The sequence below is a fragment of the Cupressus sempervirens genome, chromosome 3, assembly GCF_028749045.1.
Source record: "Cupressus sempervirens isolate cs-2001-9-10 chromosome 3, ASM2874904v1, whole genome shotgun sequence".
Lineage (NCBI taxonomy): Eukaryota > Viridiplantae > Streptophyta > Pinopsida > Cupressales > Cupressaceae > Cupressus > Cupressus sempervirens.
The window spans coordinates 216350507-216378418 of record NC_143120.1 but is presented as its reverse complement, the minus strand read 5'-3'; positions in this window follow the sequence as shown (position 1 = coordinate 216378418).

Genomic DNA, 27912 nt, shown 5'->3' with positions numbered 1-27912 from the left:
AGTGTGATTATAAAAAGTGCAAAGTATAACTTAGACAAAAAGTATTGTATGTATATCTATTCGTGTGAAGAACTAAATTATATAATTTCTATTAGGGTAGTGGGCTCTTCTTGCATGCATTATATTTGTTCTACCAACTCCTAATAGGTTTAAAGCAACTTATAATAGGGTTCAAGCTTCTAACAAGGCCTATTCTCCTAATAAGGACTCAAGACACTATATGTATTTCATAGACTCCTAACATGGTCAATATCCTTAACAAGATCCTATTATTTAGTGAATCATCTAATGGGTATTATCCCAACCAGGGTTTTCCCTTAGCCAAGATTTCTGTAGTTAACAAATAATGGTGTTATGAGTTATCTATGTGCATGGTTATATTTATTGTTCAGAATTATTGGTTAACTTTCATATGCATGTTATAAATTAATTAATGATATTAAATTGTGGGAAAAAAGTCTATAGAATACTAATTCACACCCCCCCCCCCCCCAAGTATTATCTATTTCTAACAATTGGTATTAGAGCACAATTACTTTGAAGAAGTTTAATAACTTAAGTAAGATCCCTAAAGTTATGGAACAGTTGTAGAGAAGCCTTGAAAAAGATCAAAGTAGGTTGACCTTCTTACTGAAGAAAGAGACAACTTGAAAGATAGATATGAAGATGCAAAAGTTTTCATTGGAAAGTTAAAAGACAAGATTGATGATTTGGAATCTAGCAAGCAATAAATTATGCAAACTAGTGATAATGATGAAGTGGGAGATATTTTGAAGGAAAATGAGATCTTGAAACATGAACTGAAAATTTTTGAACTTGAGTCTTAAGAAAAATGTTGGCAAAAATGAGCCTGAACTAAAAACTAAGAATGCAGACCTTAGATCCTAGTTAAGTCAAGTTACATCTGAACAAGATTGAACATGCTGAGTTAGAAAAGTACATCATTATTGTGAAAGGAAAATTGACACAAGCTAAGAAATAGTTAGAGAAACTTTATTCTAGTAGTGAAAACATAGATCAACAAATATTTCATCAAAGACCTTCTTATGCAAAGATATGACTTGGATATTTGATTGGAGAGAAATCAACCAAGAAAGTTGAAATGAGAAGAGAACTAGTTCCATTTATTGAATCCCCTAAGGAATTTGATTTGAATAAGTTAGAATCAAGGACATCTACTGAAGTATCAAAGGAAGTTGAGTTAATTGATTTATTAGCTAAACCTGATGAACTTAAGAAAATAGAGAAAGTTGATAAAACTATTTAGGATGAACTACCCAAGGAAGTAAGATGTGAATTTAGAGGTAGATGCTTCATATGTAATGAGGTTGGACACATGAAAAGATATTGCATAGGTAAGTCCTTCAAATCCATTACTAATTTCTATTCTTAAAATTTTCATGGTTATGGACATAAGGTAGTAGACTGTAAGAAACCTAAGTTTGATGATAATAATGCAAATAGTAGAATGCCTAAGAATACTAACCCTATAGGTAATGAAAGAGGAAGATCACAAAATACATCCAATGATGGAGAGAAGAACTAGTTCATGTGTTACAAGTGTAATCCTAAACAAATTGCGAGGAATTACATAGTACTTGAGAATTAGAATGGAACTAATTAGAGATGAAATACACCTCTATTTTAGTTATGTAATAACTTTAGACACACAACAAGATATTGCAGAATGGACCAAAGAAACATTAACAAAAATCTGAATAATAGAAGGAACAACAAAATAATAGCACAAATGTTAATGAAAGTGACAATAGTTAAAAGGAAGCAATTAAGGAACATGTTGATGAATTCAAAGAAGCATTTGTGATAATAAAGATCTAGAAAAGTATTGTACAATTTTGGAGGAACAATTTTTTGATGCACCTAATAAGACATTGAAGTCATAGATTGTTTGTGACTCATCCTACTTAAATTAAGATTTTTTAGTTGTGGTAGAGCATCAGTTGGCTAGAAATGATTTTAGAAAGAGAGTTGGAAGTTGCAAAGTTAACAAGAGGTTAAGGAAAAAGAGAGAAGGCCATGGTCAAGTGTGCAAGTCTTGATATGATTGTAGTGAGCAAAAATTCAGAAATAAGGCTTACTAGTATACACAGACATTATTTGAATATGTGGCAGATGTACATTTAATGCATAGTATGATTTGAAATGATTTAAGGATCGCAAGAAAGATTGCATGTACCATTTGTTCTTGCAAAGTGTCTTGAGTGAATTGAAGAGTGATTTGACAAAAAATTGAAGTGTGAAGTGAAGTTTGAGAAGCAAAAAGTTACAAAATCTTAAGTTATAATTTTAAGGTATTTTGTGAAGCTTGAATCCATTTTTTGCCAATACCTTTAATTATAGTTCAAATGGCAAGTCAAAATGTGTATGATGTAAGTGAAAGATTGTGATATGAGTTTAGGAAATATCTATTTGTTTTGTTATTGGATGATCCATTGGGCACATTTTTACAAGTTTCAAAAAATGTGTTACATGTCAAGGATATCAAAATTTACATCCATTGTAAGATTGAGAGCATAAGTGATGAAAAGATTCATGAGGATTTGGGAAAGATGTGTAACAGTGACTTATCCTTTAAGTCTATGTATGTACACCTAGAGAATTTGAATTTGGTGAAGTATATGTTTTATACAAAGTTTAACAATCAGGATTTGACTTGAATCATTCTAAGCAAGGTATATGATGATATGTTTTGTTTAGGAGATGAGAAGATATCTATTGATAATGACATAATTAACCAGGTCAAAGGATTGTGAAATGAAGGTTACAATCCTATTAATGATAAAAATGTTAAGAAGATGGTTGAGAGAAACCTAAATACAAAGTATGATAGAAGAAACATGAAGGTAGACTCCATTCAAGATAAAGGAGTAAAGTTGTCAGCTAAGATATTAGGGTACAAGTTAAACCATGGATCAAGGATTACCTCAACACCAACTAGATTTTTGCATGCAACTTATGTAATGGCTATGCAAGCAAGAAAGGTTAATTTGTATGAGATTATCATATTGAAATTGTTGGATAACATTGCAAAGATTAAGAAAACTAAGAATGTTTTTTTTCATTTTTGATTCCTTGTTGACTCATATATTCTTCTATGTTGCAAGTAAGTTTCTTGGATTGATAAGTTGGGATAGTAGCGAGTGTGCAATGAAGATGGTGACTCAATGCCATAGGTCAAAGCTAAAAAAAGTCAGAGAAAATGACATTGATAGAATGATGAAGAGTTTTTGATCTAAGATGAAATAAAGGTATTGAATATCTCCCTCCATATTAGAGAAGTACAAGGAAGAAATATGCTATGCATGGAAGCAGTAATTCCCAAAGTTAAATTTATAGAGCCTATGGAATATGAGATGAGTGTTGAGTTCATAGAAGGGTATACATAGATCATACTCTAGTTAGTGCCCTAGATGGGGTACTTATGAAGAAAAGATGAGAATAGTTCATTCAAAACTATATAGGAAGGAAAACAAGAAAAAGGTAGAGAAAGAGATAGATTCCATCCTTAACGAATCAGGCATGACTAGGAAAGAGTTCAATGAAATTAAAGGTATTGCATTGGAGATGAAATCTAGTGGAGAGATTGAAGTGTTGGAAGAAACTCCCATTGTAGTTGCATGACCTTTAGAGGCTGTGACAGTAGCACAAACATGTGCTCAACCACCAATTGCATCATATGTAGTAGTTGCACTAGTGTAACTAGTTAGAACAAGGAGTGATCAACCAAGAAGATAGCCAAAGGTTGAATCATTTGTTGTGTAAAAGAAATTAGAGAGAGTGGTGAAGATGAAGCACGAAACTACATTAGCAACCAAGAAAAGGGTCAAGTAGACCATGAGCATACCTATAAAGAGAAGAAAAATAATAAAATTCAATGATTCTAAGGAATTAGAAGATGAAATAGAAGATAGACCAATAGTCTAGAATGCGCAAGAAGGAAGAACAAAAACTGGAAAGAAAGCATGGAAACCAAAGGTAGAAAACCTTAACATGAAAATTATTAATGATGAAATTTTTATACAGTTGAATAAATATTATGGTTTGTATAGTAACATGGATAGAAGGTAGTTAGGAAATGCCATTATAAGGAACATGATTTTGAGGAACAAAAGGTTTGAGAATATACATAATAAAATACTAGAGGATATTTATAATAGGCTTGTAAATAGGAAAAGGAGAATATCAGAAGAAGATATGAATATAAGGATCACAATGATAAACAAACTATGTGATGTTGATTCTAAGGAGGAATTAGATAGAATTGTGAAGGGTATTGAGCCCTAGTTGAGGAACAAAAGAAGATAAATTCTTTTGATGGGAGGCAATTATGAGGATGTTAGGAAAGAAACTGAGGAAATTGTAAAGTATATGACTATGGTGCCTAAGGTAAGTGTACAGTACAAACTTGAGAGTCCAGTATACAAGTACATACACCCTCTAGGGAAGAGGAAGAAGTAGAGGAGACACAACAGGTACCCTCACCACCTCACATTTTTATGGGTACTAAATCCATGCAATTGGATAGTATGCACATAACTGTGGATACTAAGGAGAATCCTTTTGCAACATTTGGCCAATCCATTATTGGCAATATTACTACTTACTCTAGCTCTGATGATGATGAAGAAGAAAAGAAGAAAGAGGTAGAGGGAATAAGAAATGAAAGGATATAAAGAGAAAAGGTAGAGAAGAAAATGAAAGAAGAGGAAGCAAAGAAGAAAGAAGAAGTAAAAGAGAAGAAGAAAGTAGAGGAGAAAAAGAAAAGGAAAAAGGAAGAGGACAGAAAGAAGAAAGAGGAAGAGATAAGGAAGAAGTCAAATGTAGACTCTGAACACAAGAAGAAATATAAGACTGTGATGTAGGAATCAACATTCTTTGCCAATGTGAAACATGTGGAGTTAGAATCAGGAAAAGTAGTGTTCTAACATGAGGTTGAAATACCTTATGTAGCTCTAATAACTATATCTATTGTAGCATCAACAACTAGTCCATCCACAACAACAATATTGACAACAGATGATGAGGATCAGAAAGGCTTAATGAGCACATTAAGTAAGTTTCTTGAAATAAAAGATTAGTAAAGTCTTTAGAAAAGACATTAACCAAATTCTTGGATAGAATATAGAAGATAATTACTACAACTGTAGCTATTCTAGACTTGTAGTAAAGGCCATGAAGTTTTTAGAAACCTTTGATAAAAAATTCACAACTTAAGTAGAAGTAGCTTCAACACAAGCTCAAGTAAGACATAATGCAACACTATTTAACACAATGTGCACCAATATACACAATGATTTGAAGGAACTTGATGGAAACATCAAGGGAATTAGAAAGCATATTGATGAAGGGAAAAAATTGTATGGATAATGTATGCATTCATAAAAGTATCTTTTAGACTTTGAGAGTCTGATAAAAGGTAAGTTAAGTAAACTTGAAACAGTCTTTGTCAAGTTACAACTCTCGAAATCCAGTATTGAAGACTATGGACTAGAAGTGAAGAAGATACATGATATGATCAGAAACATTGACTCTAATAAAGAGAAAGCAACAAGGATATTCTCTAGTCTTAGAGAAATTTATCATTAAAAGTTAGCATTTTGTGGAGGCAACTTGAGGAATGTCTCACAGCTAAGGCTTCTTATGACAAGTTTTCCTATAGTGACTTGAGTGCAGTTAAAGTTGCATCCTATGCACTTTGTGCACTAATGAGTATCTTAAAGATAGTAAAGGAGAACTAGAAGAAAGAGATAGAAATACTAAAGTTTGTTTATGTAGATTTTTTCTAGATTAATAGGTTGATCAATAGCTAAATACCCAATTTTTTATATACAAATTTTGATGCCTTTTCCATTGATGTCAAGAGTATTATGTAGAGAAGGAAAATTATATAGATATATATGTATATGTAAGGGAGACATTATGCATGTACCAATGTAAAGGAGTGATAAGGAATGTATTTATCCATCAAAACATGAATAAAATTGTTATGTTTTGAAGGCAATTGTGTGTAGTTAATTTTATTTATTTTTGTTATGTATGACATCATTTTGGGACTTAGCCTATTTTTCCAAATGTTGCAATCAATGCCAAAGGGGGAGATTTATGAAAATATGGTCAAATAGATGTCTTGATGGTTATCATTTATGGAAACATATATTCAACATTTCATTTATGCATTTAGAGTTAGAAAATTGTCTAAGTGTTAAATAGTTTGTAGCAGCACAATGAACATATATTAAGTGTACGGATAACTTGTTGAGAGTTATCTCATGTGTAGTTGAGGGAAGCTTTATGAAAGTGTCATGATCATGTGTGCTAGTATGCATATGTGTATGGATAGTATAGTGTGAGTTATGATTAAAATACTAGTGTGGGTATTTAACAATACAAAACAAAGAATAGAAGAGAATTGGATTGTATGGCCTTAGGAATTATTTTGGTTACAAAATAATTACTAAATTATGATGAGTTAACTATGTGGATATTAATCCATAAATTATTTTATATTATGTCAAGCATGTAAATGCATGAAGGTTGATTGAGAAGAGTTTTGTAATCATGCAAAGTATAAGTAAAGATCTTACTTTGCATAGTTAAGTGTGCTATCTGTGATAGACAAGAAAGTGTTATGTGATGAAAACTATTGTACAGAGAGCTTGAAATATTTGTGAGCCTTATGTGATGCAAATTCTGATGTATGATTAGAACAAGTGTGAAGTAAAATAGACAACAAGTATTTTATGTATATCTATTTTTGTGAAGAACTAAATTATATAATTGCATGTTAGGACATTGGGCCCATCTTGCATACATTGTATTTGTTCTACCAACTACTAATAGGGTCAATATCCTTCACAGGATCCTATTGTTTAGTGAATCATCTAGTGGGTATCATCCTCACTGGGGTTTTCCCTTGGCTAGGGTTTCCCTAGTTAACAAATAATGATGTTATGATTTATCTATGTGCATGGTTATATTTAGTGTTTAACATTATTGGTTTACTTTCATATGCAATTTATAAAGTAATTAACAATATTCAATTGTGGGAAAAAGTTTATAGAATACTAATTCACCCCTCCTCTCAATATTATATATTTCTAACTTTCACCCTACTGCACAAATTATTGGAGATAAAGAGGCAAAACCTATGAAAAGTAATGTGTTGAGAAGTGATACATGTTTTTTGAGCATGCATGAATCTAAATTAGTTATGGATGCATTAGAGAATGATGACTGGAGTCAAGCCATGAGAGAAGAGATTGAGAAAATTGAGAACAACAAAACCTAGTCACTTGTACCCAGACTAGAGAATAAGAATGTTATAGGAACCAAGTGGGTTTATAGAAATAAGTTAGATGGAAATGGTGAAGTCACAAGAAATAAAGAAAGATTACTTTACAAGGGGTATGCTTAAGAAGGAATAGACTATGGAGAAACATTTTCACCTATTGCAAGACTGGGAGGAGTAAGAAGTCTACTTGCTTACTCTACATACAAAGGTTTCAAAGTTTACCAAATGAATGTGAAATCTACAATTCTGAATGGTATATTAGAAGAAGAGGTTTACATTGAATAACGTGAAGGATTTATTGATGCTAATAACAAGAAAATGGTATGTAAACTATAGAAAGCTTTATATGGTTTAAAGCAAGCACATAGAGCTTGGTATGAGAGACTTCATAATTATCTTGTAACGATTGGTTTTAAGAGAACTGATGATAAGAACAATCTATACTTGAAGATTGAAGGTGGTAAAGGTATTTTACTAGCTGAAATTTTTGTTGATAATATCATACTTGGAGGACAAAATGTACTTCACAAGACATTTTTTTGATGAAATGGAGCAAGAATTTGAGATGTCCATATTTGGAGAAATTAAATTATTTTTTGGCTTATAAGTGTATCAAATTCAATATGGTATATACATCACTCAGTCTAAGTATGTGAAGGAAATATTGAAAACTTTTGGATTGGAAGATTCAAAACCTATTAGCACACCTATGGTGATAGGACATAAACTATTAAAGAATGATGATACTATTGATGTGAACCAAACTTTGTACAAGTCTATGATTTTCAAATTATAATATGTAGTTCATAACTGACCTAGCATTGCATTGCCTATTGGGATTATGGTAAACTTTAAGAAACCCCCCTCTAGAAAAAAGATATAAATTATTGGTAAATATTTCATTATTTTGAAAAACCAAAATATTTTTATTAGTGAATCTCTCAATTTTTTAATTTTAAAGATTATTTACATTGGCGATTATTTTGGAATCATAATTTTTGAGTAGAAAATATTGGCAAATCACAATAATAATAGGAAGTTCATTAGTCATCATGGAATATTACAAATCAAAATTGAACATGTTTTATCTCATGGAAATTATGAGGATAATTGCATTACATTTCAAATCAATAGTGAAAAATTTATTTAAATATTAGTAATATATCCCTAAAGTAACTAATAATTATGATAATTATTGGTAAACTAACTTTAATTTCTTCAATAATATATAATATTTAGGTGAATCAAATCTAATCATGTATTGAATATTGTGGCAAATCTTTGAGTTTAATTTTTTTAATAAAATAAATTATTGAGCAATTTTAAATATTTTAGAACTAAATTTAATAAAAATGTGGATATTTAGGTTGCATTAAATCTTAAATTATTAGCCAAACTAATAGCAAAAAAATTCTAAAATTCATAAAATTATGAATATTCGCCACTAAAAATACCCTAGTTGGGATTGTTGCAAGATTATCTACAAATCCTAAGGAGGATTATTTGATTGTTGTTAAAAAAATTATGAGATATCTAAAAGGAATAGAGGACTTTGGTCTATACTACAAGAAAAATGAGAAATTTGAATTGAGAGCCTATACAAATGTTGATTGGGATGGAAATGATGATGATAGAAAAAGTACAAGTGATGGAGCATTTTTCTTGGGAAAGAGACTAGTTACATGGACTAGTAAGAAACAATATTGCATATCTCAATCTACAGCTGAAGCTGAATATGTTGCTACTGCAATGAATTGTAGCAATATTGTATGGATCAAACAACTACTCAAAGGAATGAAGGAGGAAATTACTAAACCTGTTATACTTTACTGTGATAATAGAAGTACAATAAGCATATCTAAGAACCCTTTTATGCACAAGAAGACAAAAAATATAGCTATTAAGTATCATTACTTGAGAGAGTTGGTTCAAGACAAAGAAGTGAAGATGGAATATGTGAATGCCAAAGAAAAAATAACTCATATATTCACAAAATCTTTACCTAAGGGTACTCTTGAGCATTTAAGACGTAAACTAGGGGTGATACCCCTATCCAAAGTTGTTTAAGAAGTATGAATTGTGCCCTGCATCAACTGAGATGAATGACATATGTTACATATTGACATAGTGGATCTTACTTTAGGAGATACCTAAAGTAATCATAGAGATGAAAAGAAGATCAGTCACAAGTTAGGTGATAGAGAGAGAAAATGAAATTGTTAACATTTACATATTGAGATGACAAGTCTTTGGCATTGTTGTCAAAGAGGGAGAAATATGAAATATGAACTAAGATAGATGTATGGAGATATACTCTTGAGAGAGAAATAAGTATAGATAGAGAGATAGATACCTAAATATAAGAACGAGAGAGTAATCAGAGAAAGTTAGAAAGATGGAGGGAGAAGCTCTACAAGATAAAATATTGAGGGAGATATAAACATTAAGGAGATATGAAGATTAAAATTGCTAACCAAGAGGGAATCATAAGTAAGAGTGAATTGAATTATCTATTGATCAAAATATAATTTTGTAGCCTATATAGAAGATGGAAGCTATTGATAGAGGGAGAAATTTCAATGCAAGGTATTATTATTTTTTTTTTATAGTTGTTGGTATTGGTTTGTCAGCAATGCCAAAGAGGGAGATTGTTCAAAAAAGATTGATGCAACTATGAGAATGTTTTACAATTATTGTTTTGTCATTGATGTTAAACTTGCTACCTACTAGTAAGACAATTGCTTAGTTGATTTGAGTACTATCATTTGTTTGATTGATAAAGAGGATTTGACCAAATGAGATAAAAAGAGAATCTAGAGGAAAGGTTGAGTTATGATATGTAAATTAAGTACAAATATTAGCTAAGATAGTAATGATATAGTGAATTGTTTATCTACTTAAGGCTAGAAAGGATGGATACATTGACCAAGTCTAGAAGAAAAAGGAAGAAGAATTGTGTCTTCTAAGCTTGACCAAGTGCACAATTGGTGATGAGAAATGTTAGTGCAAGCTGAACAAAAAATTAGCTGGTGCCAAGTAAAGTGAAGATTCAGTGTATTCTGAGTAAACTTTAGTTGGTGTCAAGCATCAGTAAACATTAGTATGTGTTGGGTCAACTAATAGTGGGTGCTAGGCAACATAGTGTGTGCTGAGCATTAGAGGTTAGTTAATGCTGAGTGATAACATTATGAGTTAGATCATGAATTTTATGAATTTGAGCCAAAAAGGTTGATTTCTTGGATTGTGTGAACCATGTGGAAGATAAGCTTGATGAGCTGATGGCACAAAATTCAAGGTAAACCACTTTGATGTGAATTTAAGAAGGATTGAGAAGGAAGTTTTTAGAGGGAGTAAAATGAAAAAGTGGGAAGATTCAATGAATTTGACCTAACCCTATAATGGATGATTGTGTTCAAGCTAAAAAAGATCTAAATTCTCTTTATAAGGGGATTCAAGGCTCAAAGTAACAATTGGCATGTGTAAGAACCTAAGGAAGACAAGGAGTCTAGGGTGTTTCTTCATATGGTTCCCAAACTATAGAGTCTAAAATTAGCATGCAAAGAAATAAGGCTTAAGGGGATGAATTCTTGAAGGCTGACCAAGTAATCAAAGTTGAAGTGAATGAACCCAAGTGAAATGGAGGGCTGAAACAAAGATCTGTAATGTACAAGTGAGTTGTGATTTTTTATCAGATCAAAGCCTTACTATTACTTTCTAATCATTATATCAATTTAGAATAAATCCTTTGGATTAAATTTGACCTAACAGTCATTTTTAAATCCTATAACTAGGTAACATTCTAATGGAATGGTTTAAAGTCATCTAACAAGACTCTCTCTTTACAGGGTGATTTAAATTCTTTAACCAGGTCACATTTAATAGTGTGTATTGTAACCTTTAAGAGGGTTCACCTTTCATAGGGCATCACTTTAGAAGAGTGAGAATTAGTAGCATGTTACTAGTGTGTTTTTTCCCAAATTGGGCCTCCACGTAAAATCCTTGTGTCATATGTGTGAATGATTCTATTATGTTTCATGTCTACATTTCTGCAAAGTGATTTTGATCTAGGAAAGTAACCTACAAGTTTAAGTTTTGAATGATATTATGTATGCATACAAGATACATGATAAGGAGATATATGTATGAGTTTTGTTAAGCATTGAAAATTTTAATTGGGAGTTCTAGAGCTTAAATAACTGATTCACACACCTCCCTCCCCGCCCCCTCTCCCCTCAATTATTTTGAACTATTCTAATAGAAGGAAGGTAACCATGTGAAGAGTGAAAATGATAGTTCTGATGATGAGATTTATGAACGTGAATCCCTCATTACAAAAGGGTTTGGAAGAGGAAGAGGTAAATATAAAGGTAAATTACCTATGATTTATTTTTAATCCAAAAAAGTTGGTCATATTGTTGTTAGATGTCCTCACAAAGAAGATAAGGATGAAAACAAGAAAATCAACTACAAAAGAAGAAGAGATAGAAAGGGAAAGGATGAAAAGGGTAAGAAATATTGTTATATTGCTGAGGAAAAGTCTGAGAATAAATCTAAGAGTAACGATGAAGAAGTTTTCTATATTTCTATGAAAGAAATGTCTGATGAAGGTAAGAAAATTGCATTAATTTCTTATGTGAACAAAAGTGATAGATGGATAATTGATAGTGGATGTTCCAATCATATGATTGGTGATTTAGACAAATTTGAAGACACCGGTCCATATAATGGTGGATGTGTTAAATTTGGTAATGATATTGCATGTGTTATAAAAGGTATTGGTGTAAATAAGTATTCACTATTTACACTTACTTAAGTTTACTTAGGTTAATGCATTATTTTATTATTTATTTGGTGAGACACTTAGGATTTTTCTTACTTTTATGAGTTTTCATGTTGACAACACAAGTAAGCAACTCTAAACAGCACATGGTGTCTACAACAATGGAGTTTGCATCATTAACTGAGTTGTCATGTAGACAACACAAGTATTCACACTCCCATTTTAGCACATAGTGTCTACAACATTATTTTGTGTACTATGCCTTTGTAGGCTTATCCTCTCATCATCGCACTTACTCCTGTGCGTAATGGAGGATAACCCATATCCAATGGATATGTGCCTAGTTGTATGACTTATCATGTTGTTGATTCCTATGAATTCTAGAAGCATTTTAGAGGCCTTTATATATAGGCACTCCTAGTGTACTTTCACATTGAATCCAATACATATCAATATTTTGATCATACTCTTTCTAGTCTAAAGTTGTGCTTGTGCTTGAGCTCTTTGATCTTGGGTGAATTTTTCCCTAAGGAAAATTCTTACATGGTATTAGAACTTGAAGATTTTCTCTTCACATAGTCATTTGAGACCATTCTTGCTTTAGCACCTCGACCTAGATCTACAGTATCACAGTCATTAGGAGCATCTAGAGCTAAAGCGGACCTTGCCATTGTGTTTGAAAAATCAATTCAGTGAATTGACTATAAATTCACCTATGTTGGGCCATAGTCAAAATTGAGGCAAATTATTTTTTGCAAAGTGGAAACCCAAAGGCCCAATTTTTGAAATTGGTAATGATCATTTCAGATCTGTACATTTAATTTTTAGATCTACAATTTTTTTCATTTGCATCTCTACAATTTTTTGGATCTGCATTATTTTTCAAAAAAATTGGCCATCAGGCCTATAGGAGAGATTTTTTGCAAGTGAAGATCGAAGCTTGCTGGTGCAAATTAGATATTTGCATCACATTCAAAAGGTCAAAAAAAACCCCAAATTAGATTTTTTTTCATCCAAATCAGACATCTCAAGTAAAATCTAGAGCCATTTGATTTTTGGAGGTACAACGACAGTGATTCAGGAAAAATAATTACAGCAGTGAATTTCAAATAGTGATATCTCCCTCATATGGACTCCTTTTTGACAATAAATTCTTTTGTTTTGGGGTAGAATTCTGTGATCTACATATTGGTGCAGGTGGTTTAAGATCTCCATTATTGAATTTTTCTACAACTCACAAATTCTAATTTTTTCCACTTCAAATGCTTAGTACGAGCTCATCTAGACACTTAATCAAGTTTCATTTTTTTTGAAAGTGCATATTTTTTTGTCTACTTTCCAGATCTGCAATTATATTATAAGTTCTATGGATAGAAATACTACTTTCAAAAATAGGCCCTAAATTGGCTATTGTACATGCACCACCTCTAAAGCACTGAATCATTCATTAGGTGGAGTTATTTGATTTGTTTTGCATTTTGGGGGGTACTTTGATTGATCTCATGGAGTCTTGTCACACATGTCAATTTGATGTTAGACCATAGTTGACAACAAGGAACTATCACAAATGGAGTGCTTTGATACTTGATCATCTAAGACACTATCAAGAAGTGTTTCCTTATCTCTATTCATTGCCTCCACATTTTAATTAGACACATCTTTTGCAACTTTTTCTCTTACTATATAAAAATATGAGTAAGGAAACTTTTTCTCCTCTTAGAATGGCAAGTTTTCCTCATGATATGTGGATGGCTCTTTGGGAAGCATATGGAGATCCATGTGTTCCTCCATTTCTAGAGGACATTTTACCTCTAGTTGTAGCAGCATCCTCTCCAGATGAGATCACACCTCTAGATGCTCCTATTGCTACTCCTAATCTAGTTCCAACCACAATTGCTTTGGATTCAATGTAGTAGGCTACTCCATATCTTCCTACTTTAGCTTCATGGGATGAATTCCTTCTAGACATAGAAAATTTTTTCATGAAGTCTCACATTGAAGATGTGGGAGACATCATTGATGATATTCATCTTCTCTTTGAGGAAAACTCTTCATCCATTTCCATAGTGATTGATTCATGTACTTCAGCACAGTAGGGTACACTTTGTCTTCTAGTTTCCACATCAGTGGATGACTTCTTGGCAGACATTTTAGGTCTGTTTGTAAAGTCACACATAGCAGACTTGGGAGACTTCTTTGATGATATACAACTTCTCTTTGATGATGCAAATCCTTCTTCAATTGTTGCGAGAGCTCACTCTAACCCTCTTCTCCATTCTCTACATGATCAATCTTACTAGGTTGATGTGATTGTGGATTCTTATGTATAGCAGTTGTAGGAGGTCTCTTTATCATTTGAGGAGATAGTTGGTTCTTTGGAACATGTTCTTCATCCATCCTTGCTAATCTGCATTCGTTCTATTCAATAGTGTTGGAAGGAGTGACCATCAGCATCGACACAGGGATAGTTGAGTAGGTTTCAAGGCCACCATATATCTTTGGGATTGTACCTTTTCCATTGTTTCTTCCAAAGGGGAGGAACATCATTCAACAATCATGGACCAACTTCTACCTTGGAGTGGCTTTCACTAATCAACATTCTTCATTTGGGGAGGGGACTACCTTGTCTCTCTTCCTCTTCTCTTTTATGGGGGGACTTTTTCCTCTTATGAGGTCTTGTTCTTCTCATTCTTCACTATTGTATATACTTGATGTATGCCATAATGGGGGGGTTTTGATTATTTCATCCATCCATGCATCTTGTCTTTTCATCTCTCTTTTTTGGGGAGGGTTTTTCCCATGAGGTTTTCCCTCTTTCTCTACTTTATGAGAGATTAAATTTCATAATGTAAATGGGAACCTAATATGTCCTAATAGCCATGACCCATCATGCATTCCATTCTAGTTTTCATGAGCTTAAGGGCATTCCCCTAAGTTGCACTTAAGGGGGGATGTTAGTGTAAATAAGTATTCACTATTTACACTTACTTAAGTTTACTTAGGTTAATACATTATTTTATTATATTACATTATTTTATTATTTATTTGGTGAGACACTTATGATTTTTCTTACTCTTATGAGTTTTCATGTTGACAACATAGAAGTAAGCAACTCTAATTCAGCACATGATGTCTACAACACTAGAGTCTGCATCATTAATTAAGTTGTCATGTAGACAACATTGTATTCACACTCCCATTTTAGCACATGGTGTCTATAACATTATTTTTCATGCTACACCTTTGTAAGCTTATCCTCTCATCACCACACTTACTCCTTTTCTTAATGGAGGATAACCCATATCTGGTAGACAGGAGCCTAGTTGTATGACTTATCATGTTGCTAATTCCTATGCATTCTAGAAACATTTTGGAGGCCTTTATATATAGGCACTCCTAGTGTACTTTTAGATTGAATTGAATACATATTGATATTTTGATCATACTCTTTCTAGTCTATAGTTGTGCTTGTGCTTAAGTTCTTTGATCTTGGGTGAATTTTTTCCTAAAGAAAATTTTTACAAAAGATAAATGCACTATTCAACTTACTAACAAAATAACATGTGAAAATGTTTACTAGGTTGAAGGACTTAAATACAATGTGTTGAGTATTTCAAAACTTAACAAATTAGGTTATAGAGTTGAAATTCAAAATAAGAAGGCCAATATAGATGATGGTGATGGCAAGCTAATTTTGGAACTGGTGAACAAACAAGAGGTAACTTATTCTATCTAGTTCTATCAAGAGATACATGTATTTTTGCACAACAAGAAGATGTTTAATTATGGCAAAAAAATATTATGTCATATAAATTTTTACAATTTGGTAAATATTAATAAGATGAAGAAAGTGAGAGGATTTCCTAAACTAAAAAATCCTCACAATGTTTTGTGTAAACAATGTCAACTAGGAAAGATGACCAAGTCTAGTTTTAAGAGTAAGACATATACTACTAATGATATTTTGGAACAAGTTCATACTGACCTATGTGGACCCATTAGTGTTAAAAGTTATTGTGGAGATTGATATTTAATTCTATTTGTGGATAACTACTCTAGAATGATGCTTGTGACATTTTGTATAGTTAAATCTAATGCTTTTTAGTTATTTAAGTTGTATTTAGCCCAAGTTGAAAAAGAAATAGGGAAGAGCCTAAAGTTTTTGAAATTAGATAGAGGTGGTGAATTCATTTCACATGAGTTCAATACATTCAACAATGCTACAAAGATTAAAAGATAGATGTCAGCACCAAGGACCCTTGCTTAGAATGGGATAGTTGAAAGTAGGAATACATCAATAATAGACTATACAAGGACACTAATGATCAAGAAAGGCATATCAAATAAATATTGGAGAGAATTGGTTATTACTATTGTTTATACATTAAATAGAGTTCAAGTAAAAAAAGGTACAAATGCTACACCTTTTCAACTATGGTATGACTATGCTCTTGATGTTAAATATTTCAAAATAATTGGAAGGAGATGCTATATATTGAAAGATAATAGGAATAGAAAAATTTATGCAAAGAGTGATGACAATATATTCCTAGGTTATTCCATGATAAGAAAAGATTATAAATGTTTAAATTCTAACACTACCAAAGTTGTGGATAGTGCAAATTTGAGAGTTGATGAGTTTGTAGAAAAAGATGATGCTTCATATAATGAAGAACCCAAAGACTATAGTACATTCATCTATGTGGATGATGATGCTCCTAGCAATCAATGTGAACAAACAAATTGAGTTGTAATTTCCTATCAAAAAGGAAATGATGGAGTACAAATGCAAATTGCCAAACAACAGAGAGTGGGTACCAAGACACAAACTGAAGATGTTGAGATACACCATTAGATAGTGATTGTTGAGCATTTAGAATCTAAACCCAAACCAAAAAAAACAAAGGAAATGAGCTTGAGATTGTTTTTCTAGATGAAATTGAAGAACAAACAAGAAAAAAACTACCTGTGTTAGCAAAATACGTGAGAATCCATCATACATCTAATCAAATTGTTGGACAAGTTGAATCAAGTTTTATGAAAAGGAGAAGACTCAAAGGTAACACATGATTATTGTATGAATTTGAGCCCATGATAATAAAATATGATTTAGACAAGGAAGATTGGATACAATCTATGAATGAAGCAATTGACCAGATTGAGAAGAACAACAGTATGGACCCTAGTACTAAGACGTAAAGACAAAAATTTCATTGAGACAAAGTGAATTTTTAAAAATAAGTTCAATGAAAATGGCGAAGTAACAAGAAACAAAGAAAGACTGGTATGCAAGGGTTATGCAAAAAAAGGAGTGCACTATGGAGAAACTCTTTCTCCTATGGCCAGACTTGAAGGAGTTAGAAATTTTCTTGCATACCTAGCCTATAAGAATTTTAAGGTATATTAAATGGATGCCAAATCTATATTTTTAAATGTATATTGGAGGAAGAAGTATAGTTTCAACAACCTAAAGGATTTGTAGATCTAGACAAGAGAAACATGGTATGTAAACTGAACAAATCTATTTATGGATTAAAGAAAGCACCAATAGCATGGTATTAAAGGTTAAATAACTACTTGTTGAAATTTGGTTTTGAAAGGACAAATGATAACAATAAACTATACTTGAAGGATGGTAAGAACAATGAAGTATTGATATCTGAGATATTTTTTGATGATATCATATTTGGATGAAAAGAAGCATCATCTAAATCATTTCTTGATGAAATGAAAAGGAATTTAAAATGTCTATGTTTGGTGAAATAAAAAATTGTTTGACTAAAAGTATGCTAAATGAAGTTTGGTATTTTAATTTCACAAACTAAATACATCAAAGAAATAATGAAAAATTTTGGTATGGAAGACTCTAGGCCAGTGAGTACATCATATTAGAAACAATTGTCGGCCAAGATAACTAGAGGGGGGGGGGGGGGGAGGTGTGGTGGTTAATAAGTTATCCAAAAATTAATGCATTTATCTTCTTTAAAAAAACTTAACCATTCAACCAAAGTAAACAACAACCATAATAAGATGCACATAGACAATTACACCAGATATGTTGACTAGGGAAACCATTGATCAAAGGGAAAACCCCAGTGAGAATGATGCCCACAAGATGATGTAATAATATAAATATTCCTTGTTAAAGGATGGACCCTGTTAGGAGTCTATTACAACATTTAGTAAATAGAGTCCCTATTAAGAGAATTTGAATCCCTATTAGGAGATTCCAAACCTATTAGGAGTTGTGCCAACCCTATTAGGAGTTGTGGTACAATGTATGCAAGATGATCCCACTATCCAAACTTACAATTTCAACTACAAGAAGAATTCACTGATCAAACAAGTAATTTACTATTATGTTCTTCTTTCCTTTGTTATGTCAATCAAACCAATCATTGTTAGACCTTGTAGGCTAGGTTACAAACCTCATATCCAAATATCAAACCTTGGATCACTCAACAAAACCTTGTCAATGAAGTTTCCTTCACTTCCATACTACTCTTCTCAACTTTGCATTCCCCTCTTACTATTGCTTATCATTAATCAAAAACATATCATATGATAAAGGAAAATTCCCTTCCTTTATATTGAGTCCATAATACAATTCTTGAAGTTAGCTATTAGACCTTCTCAATTAATCATTATAGGACCACATTAAGAACACATTACACTTAGCGATAACATTAATCTTTTGCCTTGCAACTTGAATATCTTTCTGTATACCTAATATTATGATGAGTGAACTTAGCCACATCATTACCAATATGTCTTCTCATATCCTCAACCTTGATTCTCAGAATAACAACTCTACCAAGAGATATACCAAGTTTGCCAAAACATACCTCTGTAGACTCTATCTCAGAATAGACATCACCAAAACTTACATAACTTCTTCTAGACTTATCATTTACTCTTCCGATGTTAATTGCATATACTAGATACTCAAAATTATCTCCCATAACCTTAGATGGTTAGAATATTCAACTAGTCATCTGCACCCACTTGATCTTTCCATTGTGCTTCTACCAGATACCACAAAAAACTACTATGTTGACATCAATGAAAAAATCAATCATAAATGTAACATATCATCATAGTAACATATCTACAATACTCCCCCATAGGAATATCACTAGTATTCATGCTCTCAACAATCTTTCAACAATCTCCCCCTTTGGCATTAATGACAACATAGATGAAAAACATCTAGTTCCAAGATTACCAAGAAAATACTATTCATCTCACTTTTCAAATCCTCTTCATCAATCATTCTCCCCCATTGATATATCTTAATGTGATTTCTATCAAACTATCATTCCATGTTGTGCTTCTTTCAAACATACAGTACTCATGTCAAACTTCTCCAAATGTTACTATTTTCCCATGCTATTTTTTTCATGCCAAACTTCTCCCCTTAACATCAATGTCAAAGGTTTTAGCGACCAAATTTACTACATCAAACTTTGCAACAATTGATACTTACTAGCTCAAGTGTCAAAAGACACTATTAAAAACAATATCCAGCAAGAGTCTTAGATGACTCTATCCATCATAGATACTCCCCCATAAAAGAAGCATCAACATTTAGTCTAGACAACAATGGTGCTCTGTTACATTGGACTGATGCACTTTGCATATTCTACTCTAATGTAGGGAGGGGCATAACCCCAAGCATACCTAAGCTTATTGAATATATCTACAATCTACTACATACTCCAATCTAATTTCCTTTTCTATAACTTTCTCTCTCAAAGATCTACCAAGAAACCAATCTTCCTCCAAGAAAGAAAGCTCCACCACTGGTGATCTTTATGTCATCTGTACAGTCTGCCCAATCAGCATCATTATAAGAACTTAGAGTAAAATCATTAGATCTATCATACCACAATCTAAACTCAGATGTTCCCTTCAAATATTTAAATATCCTTTTAACTACTACATAATGTACTTCTCTGGGATTATCTTGGAATCTTGCAATAATTCTAACTACATTTTCTATATTTGGCCTTCTGAGAGTCAAATATTGTAATCCTCCAATCATAAATTTGTACTTCTTCTGCTTAATAGTAGGTGTCTCATCTTTTTTAGATAACTTGTGTCCAGTTACCATAGGCATTCCAATAGGTTTTCATGTTTCCAAACCAAACCTTTTTAATAAATCCTTTAGATACTTAGTCTGAGAAATAAAGATTCCTTCTTTATTCTACACAATCTGTAATCCTAGGAAATATTTCATTTCTCCTATCATACTCATCTCAAATTCTTTCTTCATTTCTTTTGCAAACTTCTTACTTTCTTCATTATTTCCTCCAAATATGATATCATCAACAACTATTACCAAAATCATCAAACCATCATTAGTTTCTTTCCAATACAAATTACTATTTGCCATACCTTTGCTATATCCAAGTTTGTCAAATGCTTGTCCAACCTTGCATACTAGGTTCTTGGTGCTTGCTTCAAGCTATACAATGCTTTCCTCAATCTGTATACTCTATCCTTGTCATCTATCAAAGGACAACCTTTAGGCTACTTAATGTACACTTCTTCTTCAAGTTCTCCATCAAAAAGGTTGACTTGACATCCATTTGATACACTTTGAATTTCTTTTGTGCTACATAGGCTAAGAATAGTCTTACTACTTCTATTCTAGCCACTAGAGCATAGGTCTCCTCATAGTCTATTCCTTCTTGTTGTGAGTAACCTTTACATAACAATTTTTCTTTGTTCCTTACAACTTCACCTTGTTCATTCATCTTGTTCCTGAATACCCATTTAGTTCCTATCACATTCTTGTCTATTGGTCTAAGGACTAATTCCCATGTCTCATTCTTTACTATCTAATCCAATTCCTCTTTCATAGCTTATTTATAATAATCATCTTTACATACGTTATCTTCATTCTTGGGTTCAACTTGAGATATAAAGTATAGTTCTTCATTAACTCTTCTTCTTGTCATCACACCTTTATCTTTGCATCTGATGATCTGCTTAGATGAGTGATTCTTTATCACGTTCTTTCCTGAAGTAGGAGTTGCTATCTCAACTCTTGGCTCTACTAAAGGTTCTGATCTTTATTCTTGCCTTGGTTCTCCTTCATTCTACTAATCATTTTTAGTCTCAATAAGCACTTCATCATTCCTTGGCTTAGTAACAACATCATTATCTAAATTGTAATCAACTATTCTCTCTTGTATCTTGAATTTATCATCAATTCTTATATTTGCACCTTCCATAATAATCTAAGTTCTTTGATTATAACATCTATAAGCCTTTTTTTTCAATGAATAACCAAGAAACATACCTTCATTACTTCTAGCATCAAACTTACCAATATCATCATCTCTTTTGATATAAAACTTACTCCTAAAATTTCTAAAATACTTAACTGTGGGTGAGTGACCAAACCACAGTTCCTAAGGGGTCTTGTTTGTGTCTTTCCTAACTTACACTCTATTCATAGTGTACACTATTGTATTCATATCTTCTTTCCAAAATGTTTTGGATACCTCATTCCTAGCTAACATAGCTCTTATAGCTTCTATAACTAACCTATGCCTTCTTTCTACAATGTCATTTTGTTCAAGGGTTCTTGGAGCTAATAATTATCTTTTGATTCTATTTTCTTCACAAAACATGTTAAACTCATTTGAAGTAAATTCTCCTCCTCTATCTGATCTTAAACATTTAATCTTCATACCAGATTCATTTTCAACTCTATTCTTGAATATCTTAAACTTATCAAATGCCTCAGATTTCTCTTTAAGAAATGCAACCTGCATCATTCCAAAAAAGTCATCAACTAGAATCATAAAATACCTTTCACCATAGAATCCTTTAGTCTTTGTAGGACCACTGAGATTTGTGTGTACAATCTCCAATTTTTTTGTATTAGTAAACTTCTTGTAGGGAAAAGAAGTTCTATTATGCTTTGCCAACACACATTTCTTGCAAATTGTGTTAGTAGGCTTTACAATCTTAAGAAAATCTCTAACTGCGAACATATTAATAGTCTTCACAATATTGTCAAAGTTTATATGAAGAAATCTCTTATGTTGTAACCAACTATCATCTACCTTTGCAACCAAACATTTTATTTACATAGGATTCAACTAAAATACATTACCTCTAGATCTAGGTCCTATTCTAATTACCTTTCCATCTTTATCTCTGGTCATGCATATTTTCTCTAGTGAACTGCAACTGATAACCTTTGTCCACTAGTTGTCCAACACTCAAAAGATTATGCTTTAAACCATCAACAAAATATACATCCTCAGTGTTAGTTTTACCATCAAGAGTTATAGATCCAATACCTTTAACTTGACATGCTGCATTGTTTCCAACTCTAAAAATGCCTCCATCCTGACTTTTGAAGTTAACAAACTTGTTTATATCACCAGTCACATGATGTGAACAACCATTGTCAATTATCCAATTAGATTTCATCTCAACCTATGATGCGATGTCCCCAATTATAGGAAATAATAAAATAATAATAATAATATGAGATATATAAATACATGATATAGGTACATATAATGATAATATATATGAGATATATAATATTAATTATAAGTAATATAAAATAACAATAAATATTTTGATAATGTATATATTCAAGAATAATATTATGATATCATTTGTAATACAAATAAATAAATAAATAACATATTACTTAAATATGAGAGGTAAATATTATCGTTAATACATATATAGAAATATATATTATACTAGGAATAATGATATTACTAGTATTATAATTAATATAATATATGCTCAATGCTCAATTCTAAACCCAAGCCAACATTATATGCATTAAGTGCATGCAGGGGTGACATCACCAAGGGTCACATCGCCCCATGCACTTATTTAAGGACATGGGCATAACAGGAGATAGGAGATGAAAAAAGGGACAACATTGCTGAACAACGTAGAAATACAAGCATCATCAGGCTTTATAACGACATGGAACACCCTCAAATCCCATTCACTCGAGAGGAAGGAGTTGGTTCTGAGAGTGAATAAACACCATAGACATAAAACCCGCTTGGAAGGAAGAAAGTCAAATCTCAAAAGAAAGATCAGGACAAAGGACGAAGAAGGAAGAAGGTGTCGGGTTGATTGATGGAGTGATTAGCTTAGCACAGACCCCTGAAGCCCTTGTATGCTCAACAAAAAATAAAGAGAGATCTATTGTCTCAACCTCATTGTGAAAGAAGAATTATTGAAGTCAACTTAAATTATTAATAAAGAAATAATATTAGATTGATATAATTATAAATATAATTTATCCCCAAGTTATCAATAATTATATTGATTATTTAAAAGGATTGGAATTTCTTGAAGATAACTATAAATTCCATATAGTTCCAAGTATAAAATAATTATTTGAGTCTCTAAACTAGAATTAAGAGCAATCTAAAGTATAGATTTAAATAGGACATTACATATGATACCAAAGATACTTTCTTTGGACTTCCTTCTTCAACTTCCACAAATCTAATTTCATCATCACTAGCACTTATAGCTTGTTCATCAGAATAATTTTCTTCATTTGCATACAAACACTCTCTATCTTTTCTACATTTTTAATTTTCCTTATACTTTTTCTCTCTTTTAGGACACTTAGATTCATAATGAGCATATTCATCACAAGTCCAACATTTAAAGATTTTCTTACTTCCTTTTTCTCTTCTTACTAGAAGGGCTACTCCTTCTTCAATCTTTTTGTCCTCCTCAGATCTACTGCCACTAAAAAAATCTCCTCTAGCACTTGTTCTCCTTGATAAATTAGGTTGAATGTTCAAGGCACTCAAAGTTATCTTTGTTCTAGTCAATTCTTCAGATTGTCTAAGATAATTCTCAACTGCTTCAAATCTTCCAAGCAATGACTCCTTTATGAAATATTTCGTACAAGATATCAACAATTGTACCAATTGAGTTACTGACTTAAATGGTGGTGTTAGAGTCTTTAATATCTTCCATATAACCTTATCATCTTCTTTGGTTCCTCCTTGAGATTTAATACCTATAGTAATTTCTGATATCCTACCTATATATGTTCTTACGTATTCATCTTCCATCATTTTAGCATCTTGAAATGCAAAAATCCAACTTTGTAGCCTCAACTTCTTAGAATGCGCATCAACTAGTTTCCAAAGCTTTCTAAATCAAATGTTAAGTAGTAAGTGATTTTACCTGATTGTATTCAATTTTAGAGAGTGCGGTCAATATTAATTCTCTAGCTCTTATGTCACACATAGAAATATCTCTTTCAATCTTGGTACAATTTTCCAAATCCTTTTTGACAATGATTGTCTTTGCTAATTTTGTCAAGATCTAATATCCCAGACCCATACACTAAAAATGTGTCTTCAACTTTTCTTTCGAGTTGTCATAATTTTTTCCATCAAAATTAAAACTATATTTCCTAAGAATGCTTTCCATGGATCTCCCAATGTTGTTAAACTTTATCTTCAAGGACCTGATGCTCTAATACCAATTGTTAGAAACAATAGTCCACCAAGATAACTGGGGGGGGTCATGAATCATTTATCCAATAATTAACGCATTTATCTTCTTTAAACAACTTAACCATTCAACCAAAGTAAACAAAAACCATAATAAGATGCACATAGATAATTACACAACATATGTTGACTAGGGAAACCCTTGTGGAAAAGATGCCCACAAGATGATGTACCAATATAAATATTCCTTATTAGAGGATGGACCCTATTAGGAGTCTATTACACTATTTAGTACATAGAGTCGCTATTAGGAGACTTTTAATCCCTATTAGGAGATTCCAAACCTATTAGAAGTTGTGTCAACCCTATTAGGAGTTGTGCCAACCCTGTTAGGAGTTGTGGTAAAATGTATGCAAGATGAGCCCACTTCCCAAACATGCAATTTCAACTACAAGAAGAGCTCACTACTCAAACAAGTAATTTACTATTAGGTTCTTCTTTCCTTTGTTTTTTCAACCAAGCCAATCACTTTTAGACCTTATAGACTAAGTAATGAATCTCAGATCCAACTATCAAACCTCAAATCACTTAGTGAAACCTTGACAATGAAGTTTCCTTCACTTTCTCACTACTCTGCTCAACTTCACATTCAGCTTTTATTATTGCTTATCATTAATCAAAAACATACCATATGATAAAGAAAAATGTCCTTCCTTTATACTAAGTCCATAGTATAGTTCCCTGAGTTAACTATTAGACATTCTCAATCAATCATTATAGGACCATATTAAGAACATGTTACACTTAGCGATAACATTAATCTTTCATCGTGTAACTTCAATATCTTTCCATACATATAATATTATGATGAGAAAAATTAGCCATGTCATCATCAATATGTCTTCTTCATATCCTCAACCTTGATTCTTACAATAATAATTCAGCTAAGAGATATAACACATTTAGCATAACATGCCTCTGTAAACTCTATCTCAGAATATACATCACTAAAAATTACATCACTTCTTCTAGACTTATCATTTATTCTTTTGACATTAACTACATATACTAGATATTTAGAATACTCAAGTAGACATTTGTACCAACTTGATCTTTTGATCTTTCTTCTATCAGATACCATAGAAATTCGTGATGTTGACATCAATGACAAAATTGGTCATGAATATAACATATCATCATAGTAAAATATCTACAATACTTCCCCATAGGAATATCATTAGAATTAATGCTCTCAACAATCTCACAACACACCCATGTCTATAGGACTTAAACTATCGAAATGATGATTCTTTTGATGTGAACCAGACCCTATAGAGATCCATGATAGGAAAACTCCAATATGTTATTCATAATAGACCAGATATTTCCTTGGCCATTGGAATAGTTGCTAGATTTTCAAAAAATCCTAAAGAAAATCACATGATGGTTGTAAAAATAACAATGAGATACCTAAAAGGTATAGAGGACTATGGATTATACTACAATAGAAGTGATATATTTAAACTCAAAGTTTTCAGTAACTCTGATTGGGTAGGAAATATTGATGATAGAAAAAGAGAAAGTGGAGGTGCATTATTTCTAGAAAAGAGATTGGTGTCATGGACAAGAAAGAAGCAAAATTATATTTTTCAATCAACATCTGAAGCTAAGTATGTGGCAGTTCTAGTGAATTGTTTAGACATAATATGGATTAAGAAATTATTGAAAGGCATGCAAGAAGAGATTATAGATCTAATAGTTATATATTGTGATAATACAAGTTCTATTAACTTTTCAAAAAATCAAGTTATGCACACTAAGACAAAGTGTATTTCTATCAAGTATCACTGCTTGAGAGAACTACTTCAAGAAAAAGAAGTGAAGCTAGAATATGTGAATACAAAGGAACAAATTGCTGACGTATTCACAAAGCCATTACCCAAAGAAGATCATGAATATCTTAGAGGTAAATTAGAGGTCATTCACCTAAATAAAGCTACTTAAGGAGACATGATTCATTGCATCACATGTGATAAACATAACATTCTACATAGTGGTGCAATATAGATCTACTTTGGGACATGGCTAAGGTGAAATATTTCAGTAAAATATGATAGATAAGTCATAGACAGATGATAAGTAAAAGCCAAACATGTAAAATATACATAAATCATATGTATGCAGAATGTGAACCTGAGACAACTACACATCTTTGGAATTATTGTCAAAGAGGGAGAGAATATAATAATGAGAGAAAGAATAAAGGAAATATTATAAAGAGGGAGAGAAATAAGATATGAAGGAGCAAATAAAATCAAACCCTCAGATGAAAGAAGGAGAATTGTGAAAAATGACAAAACTGACATAGGGAGTTTTGAAAGATTGGATAGATGAGAATCAGAATGAAACTAAGGATATTGGTCACTAATGAAAGAAATATTTTGGATTTTATGGTAACTAAATTATGATTATTATTTTAGGAATTTGATATGTTTCCATCAATGTGAAAGAGGGAGATTTTTGGAAGCTTACAATTGGAACAATTATTGTTTTGTCATTGATATCAAATCTATGGATGAGACATATTTCTATATAGTCTAAATGTCATATCTATTGATTTATGAAAAGGATTTGAGAAGTTACTCATAACTATACACCTAGAGGAAAGGTTGAAGTTATAGAAAGGAGGTTAAAATGGACATTTTATCAGATAGACTTTAATAAAGAAAAGTAATTGTTTATGTCAAGAAGCTAAGCCAAGCCAAGAAAAAGAGTAAATACTAAAAAATTTCGATTAATGCTAGTGTCAACCAAGGTACATATAGTATCAAGAAAATCTAGTGTTAACTAAGCATTAGTATCAATTGAGCAAGTTAGTTAATTCTTAGCCAAAGAGCTTGTACATCGACCGAGTGTCATAATACAATGATTTTTTGAGTGATAATAAAATATCAAATTCAAAGGAATCATAAGATCAAATTGACTCAATTCAATTCTTGGGAGATGTAAAATGTGTTGAAGATAAGACTGTTGAGTTCGATCATTAAATTCAAGGTAATGTTTAGGTAAACATCTAACAAAAGGATTCTAGAGAAGTTTTTAGAGAATGATCAAGAAGATTTATAGATACATTGAATCATATTGAACCTGATCATAAACCCTAAGATATATGGTGGATGTAGAATATGAAAATTTACAAATTTCCAATTTAAGGTGATACAAGACATAACATTTGGTGCCTTGCCTACGCCCTAGCAAAGCCCTATCTAGCTAGTGTGAATGTGAAGGAGATCATACAAAGAAAGGTTGATCATAGATCATAGAAGTGAGTGAATGCTAAGCTA